This window comes from Lepisma saccharinum, chromosome 2 (assembly GCF_977018435.1).
Source record: "Lepisma saccharinum chromosome 2, izLepSacc3.1, whole genome shotgun sequence".
NCBI classification, from domain to species: domain Eukaryota; kingdom Metazoa; phylum Arthropoda; class Insecta; order Zygentoma; family Lepismatidae; genus Lepisma; species Lepisma saccharinum.
Genome location: NC_139230.1, coordinates 139,781,647 through 139,788,476, shown reverse-complemented (window position 1 = coordinate 139,788,476; position 6,830 = coordinate 139,781,647). Strand labels below are relative to the sequence as shown.

Below are 6,830 nucleotides of genomic sequence, written 5' to 3'. Positions count from 1 at the left end.
GTCAAGTCATCAGAAAATGTCCTTGTAGACACCTTAAGCCGCTATTCAGCAGAGGAAGCTCCAGCTGACAGTGAAGACAACCCTGAACTAATTTTCCACCTAAAGGACGAAAACTTCAGTATTCGAAAACATCAAGAAGACGATCCATTATTCGTCCCCATCATTAAAGTCATTAACAAAGATCCGATGCAAGATCCAGGAGTAGTACGAGCAGCACAGTATTACGTCATCAAAAACAACAAACTGTACAGACGTCATTGATACAAGAAGACAGAGGAACTTCTCTTGTGCATTCCACACAAATTAAAAGATGAACTTTTCGAGAAGACTCATTGCATTGAATACAATGCAGCTCATGTTTCACAATCATCCACGTATGAACATTTCAGGAAAAGATTTTACTTTCCAGGATTAAAACGATGGGTGTACATGAAATCAAAAAGTTGGCTCGAATGCCAGATGTCAAAGAGAGATTTCGGACCAAAGCAGCTCACCCTTCAGACGTTCGAACCGATCGCCACCCCAGCCAGGAAGTGGGTCATCCACACGTGCTGTCCACTGCAGGCCACAGCCAACCACGGACATCCCTACTTTATCATCTGCGTTGATCAAGCGACCAGGCAAATAGTAACGACACCTATACCTTCAGTTGACGCCGAAACGATTGCCAATGCATTAATGGAAAATATCTTTTTGCGACTTGGCGTGCCAGACAACATCACACTTGATCGTGCTTCAGCGCACACTTCTAAAATCATGGAACAATTTAGTCAAATATTGAACGTCAGACTCAGATTCGCAAACACAGACTTCCACGATACAGTATGACTCGCAGAAAGACACATTCAGAAACTAAAGCAACGACTGAGACAATATGTAATGAAAAAATGTGCACAGTGGTATCTGTATCTCTCGGCCATAACGTTTGCGATAAATTCAGAAGTACACACAGGAACAAGATATTCTCCGCATTACCTCATGTACGGTTACGAATCAAAAAATGCGATGGATTCATTGCTAGGAATAGATCCAAAATTCATTGCAGAACACTAACAAGGAACGCCTAGACATATTGCAAGCGATGCGTGAACAAGCACAGGAAAATCTCCAGAAGAAATTTAAAACACAGAAAAAGTACTCAGACCAACACACATGGCATGTTGAATTTCAACCTAGACAAAAAGTGCTAATTTTAGACAGTACCGAAACGAAATGTACCTAAGCACTTTGCAAATTACTTCAAAATACATGGTACAGTTATTGAAATGGCAAATGCCAACAGCGTACGAATAAGCTACAAGGACGGCTGAGGAAAGGATAACATCGACACATTTTCCGTAACAAGAGTCAAACCCTTCTTCGAAGAAAAGGAGAAAATACAAGAAGAAAATGATAAAATCGACGAAATGTCTGTAGAACAGTCAGAAACCGATGAGACAGAAGTCAAAAGGACATCATTCCACAGAAAGTCAAAATGGGAAAGAAAATTATCATTTCATCTTCATCGTCGCGATTGGTCAAAGTGGAAGCAAAAGCGACGCTACAAAACAAGCAGTCCAATCGAAGCATCAGTGTCTAATTAAAACCTAAATGCAAATATTTTGTTAAATTTATGAAAATATACAGGAACTGTCATCTTGAAAAAAGAAAGAAGAAAAAAAAAAGAAAGGTAACTTAGTGGTAAACACGCCAAACTGTCTTTCATGGAATAAACTGGTTTCTTTTAATAAGAAACACTCGCCTCCTCGACTTGGAAGAGAGCGATATCAACAAAACACATACATCTCCTATTACAGCGGCCAAGGAACGAAGTAGCGTGACGTCATCGTGAACGTGACATCGAACGAACAACAAGCAACTAGCAGAAGCTCATGTAAGCAGTTACTCCAAAACTCACATTATCTGCAATCGAAGATTACAGTGAAACACGATTATGCAAGAAACTTATATAATAGAGAAATTAGAACATTAAGGAAATAACGAGTATTAAGATATTTAGTGTAAATTATCTACAATAATATAAAAACGTATATTGCAGAGTATACACTCCTATTATAATTTAAATGAAATAGTGCACAACTTATATTTATATATGTATGAATTTACGCTCGCAATAATAATAATTCACTAATGTGAAATTTAATGATGCTAGGGACAGGTTTTATCTTCATAGATAGGCATTTAATTATAGTGTGCACTTGAGCGTATCTGATATCCCTTAGTACACAATTTTGAAATTCTGGTAATTTCATATATAACGAATTCCTCATAATAAATATGATTGAGAACAATAAATGAATAAATTTTTCATAAATATTGATAATTCTTATGTTTCATTGCAAAAAAAAAAAGCAAATGCTTGACAGATACCAGGCCAGCAATACACTATATTCTTCGTTCATAATTAAAATTAGAATGAAATCATGTTTCTGTTGTCCCTTTGCACAACAAACAACAAGTCGACAAAAACCTACCCCACAAGCTCGCAGTATAAATCATACAAATGAAGAACAAATAATTCCTCTAAGAATTCCACAAAATATACATATCAGACCATCAACGGCACCACCCCCTAATCCTTCTTCTTCCAAAGCTATGGCTAGACAATCTTGTATCGATATCTCATCACATCACTTTGACAGTATCTGTTAAGGCACATCGCACTTGCACTTAGCCAATGGATTAGACACCCTGTCCAGCAGGCAGACAGTGACCTTCTAAAGTCGCCCTACAATTGGCTGAGTACGTCGACTGGTGTATGTCCAATCTCTAATACATTCCTATCCTTATTTTATCTTTCTCCTTCCTTTCAATGGCTCAGGCCACCTCTAACAGGTACCTATAAAACCAGAGCATCATCCAAGATCGATAGAGGAAAACTCGAAGACCAACGCTGCCAAATTGTCTTCCACCTTCTACAGAATCCAACTCCAGATTTTAGATCCAATTTCGAAGCAACCACCCCCTCTCCCTCCAGATTTGAAAGACAATGGACTTGCCGTATTGGAGAATAGAAAGATGATAGACACAACAAGAAGAATTTTCCCGAAGCTACCATTTAAATAAAAAGAAAGAAAAAGGAACAACACTGATTGATAATGTGTATATTACATTCAAATTGATGCTGCTAAGAAAGGACGATGCATACAAGAAGAACTTTCTGTCCCAGTCGCGGAAGTTGGAGGAGAAGTGTAAGAGATTCCTCACTAGGGACACCATGTGATTCTTCCACTGTGATCTGATTATCAGCTTTCAACACATTATAATAGCAGGAAACTATTTCACGCACTTCGAAATCCCTCCCAGCAGAACTAATTTGTACTAGCATTAAATTTACCAAATGTAACCAATTGGATGTTTTCACCAGAACACCCCAGTTGATCAGGATATCATCAATCATTACAAGTTGCAACAAGGTGTGAAAATGAAGAAGCTCGAAAAACTGGAAACGCCAACGTTCACCATTTCAATTCCTGTTGAGGTCCCAATTGACTAAATGAAGTACAGGAACTAGGATCAGTTCAATTGTGCTACGAAGTCAGATACATTTCTATGCATGGACAAACGTGAACAGTTCAGAACCTGGAGAATCGAAATGATACTGATCTGGAATCATTGCGTGAAATATTTTAGAGGAAACCTGTACTCTCAAGATGATAAAACAAAGTGATTGAGTGAAACAATGATATGAAATAATGTCGTATTGAACACTTAAGGTTTGAACACAATGTGTTTGAAGAGTGAATATTCTCTACGTAATTACATAGTAAAATGATGGCATGCAGTGTAATCTATGCATTACCAAAAGTGAATATTCTTTCATTCAGGTTTGTAATAATTATACACTTTGGTTCCAGGATTTGATTTTGGGTATTACGTGGGCGAATCAAAAAGTAAGTTACACCCGAGCTGTGTTCCTGTACTAAAAGAGATAAAGTAATCACGTTTCGTGGCAACACTGTCCGGAATGTATTTTCCCCATACCCAAAGCAGCCATACTACAGCGAGTGGTCACCGTGTGAGTATGACGCATCGAATTGGTGTGGCTTCCAAAATTAAGGTGCGCTCTGTTGTCCGACTTTTGTGGGCATGACGACATAACAAGAGTGAAATCCATCGCCAAATTGTCGATGTGTATGGTGGGAATGCAATGTCACATCCCATGATCATTAAATGGTGCCAGATGTTCGAAGAGGAAAACATGAAAGTGAACGACGAACAGTGCGTCAGGCAGCCTGCAACTGGCACACTATCGACAAAACGGAGCGTGTTAATGCAATCATCCTTGCCTACCACCAAGTGAAAATTAAAAGAGATTGCAAGTGAACTAAACATATATTACTGATGTGTCTCTGCTGATTCATAACCAGTAGGGTGTATCGTAAACTATGTTAAACTGGGTGCCGCGATTGTTAAAAAAGTTAAATGTTCATGCATTTTTGTCCAATAATTATTTACTTTCTAATATGTTTTGTTTGTTTTATACAGGGAGGTGTAACTTACTTTTTGATTTGCCATAGTACATACAGTATTTTGAATCATGATTTAAGTTTCCATTGTCGATGCAAAGAACACCAGTGATAACGTAATATTACAATAATCAATTTAAGGGCCAAAGACAAAGTAAAAAAAGTCCCTCATGGACCAAAACAAAAAAAGAATTATTGTGCTAGTAATGGTTATGGTTAAGTATTATAATGAGCTATACTAATTTTATATTCATATGTTTAGTTCATCAACATACTGCTCTTTTGTTCTTGATGGGTATTTAGTTGTTTATGGATGAAAATATGTATTATTATTATTATTATTACTGCTAAAAATTTTCTGTTTAACAGGATTGATAGTTTCCTGCTGTACTACTATATCGTTTCAAAGGAATTTCTGACATGTATCAACCAATAAATGATACACTCAGACATGCGACCTTCGGAGATGAGGCATCTTGACAGGGGGGTATCTTGACTTGTAGGTAAAAATTAGAAGGTGTTTTTGAAAACGAAACATTACGGAGACAGGATGTTCTCGTCGGTTTGGAAAGCAGACCTTACAAATTCCATTACTTGCCTCATCCGTGGAAAGGTACCAGCCTGACAGACGGATATGAATCGATTGGTATTGGAATATGTCTAGCGAAGCAACCGAACCGATCTGAGAAGATCGGAAGGAAATTTCGAAATCAGTTTTGGATTTGATTTGAGTGAGTCAACATCTTGGAAGAAAGAGCGCAGGTATGTACCCAGAGGACGGAGGCGTCTCTCCGAACTGAGAAAGGTATGAGCCTTGTTACACAACCTCTCGCTAGCCCCTTTTCTTCATCCTATACTTTGATCCCGGTAGTTAAAATTAACAAATAAGGGAAGGAGGAAACATAAGTGACATCTCGAGTTATGTATAAATATATTTACATTGATTTGCAGATAATTTTGATACGATATATGATCTTCTATATGATTTGCGTTGTCGTCATCAGGCACGTATCCAAGGGGTACGTATCCAAGGGCCCCTCGAAATTTTTCGGTTTACACTTGATAAATCAGGTTTTTTTAAGTGTGTGAATTAAAATAATATGACTGTAATTAAAGGAGAGAAATAATTATCGAGGCAAGACGGAGAACGCTCTATAAACATATTATTGACAATAGCACGTATCCAAGGTTAGGGGTTGCCCCTATGTTTCAGTTAAGGTTAGTTAAAATGAGGATTTTGGCTTCTTGAATAATGTGACGCTAATTTAAGGAGAAATAATAATCAAGGCAAGACGGAGAATATTCTATAACCCTGTTATTGATAATGTCGCACGTAAACCTTTCTTGCCGTAACTCTAAAGTCAATACCTTCAGTTAACTACAAACCATGGGGCATATCAACAGTGATCCTAATGATCTTTGGCTTAGTGAACTAGAAAGAATACCGGACTTAACTGACAACATAACAAACTATATTCCCCTGGTGGCAGAAAGTCCTACGTGGGTGTTACGGGTTCGATATATAGTAACGTACGCCATTAAGGATAGGGTGTGCAGGGAGATCGACACCCTGTCCCAACTAGAAGAACTAGTACGAGAGTACTGGGGACAGGTACAAACCCTGAAACAATTTGTCGCGGCCTGCCCCAAAAATTTGGAGAGGAGATTAGGCGCCCTCCAGGGGGAACTGGAGTCCGTAGAAGACGATTTCCTGTGGCTGGGAAACTTATTTCTCAGCTGCAGGGAGTGGAGTCTGTTCCTGGAGTAGGGTAAGTGATCAAACATTTCCTAAAACTAAATATTAATAATAATAATAATTTCTCAAATTATAACATTTGTGGTAAACCACACTGTTTAAATTTGGAAAGGCTAACGGTGCCGTGGCGACTTTTGCTGCACATGCCTGTGCTAATCACCGAGGCTTAGCCTGGGCATGTTGCTGACAATTTTGATTACTCTACGTGCATAAAGTGCTAAAATTGCCCTTTTGTAAAATTTCCCTGATTTCTATTAACTTTAGTATGATTCTAATCAAAATGCGAGTCGATTTCCCAAAAAAATTACTTCCTATAAATATCTCTATAAAAAACGGGAAAATTTTGCGAGAACAACGAAAAAAATTCGTCTTGTTGTTCCTTTGTAAAATTATTGGTCGTGATTAATCTCAAGTGCATAAATGCGACGTTTTATGGCAAAATTTATCTATGTAACACAAAGTATCCCTAACATCGTTGACATGAACTTCTATTGTGAAAATCAAATTCTAATGGCTATATGCTTAACTAAACTGGTCCCATGAAATTTTTAATGAGCGAACGCCACTGGTTAAAAAAAAATATGCAGAGTCTAAAGCTCCGTTGT

General features: G+C 37.9%; 1 pseudogene; it reads left to right on the top strand.

Moving 5' to 3' along the window:
* The first annotated feature begins 459 nt into the window (after nucleotides 1–459).
* On the top strand, nucleotides 460–3,496 carry LOC145983671 (chloride intracellular channel Clic pseudogene; annotated as a pseudogene).
* The last annotated feature ends 3,334 nt before the right edge of the window (nucleotides 3,497–6,830 follow it).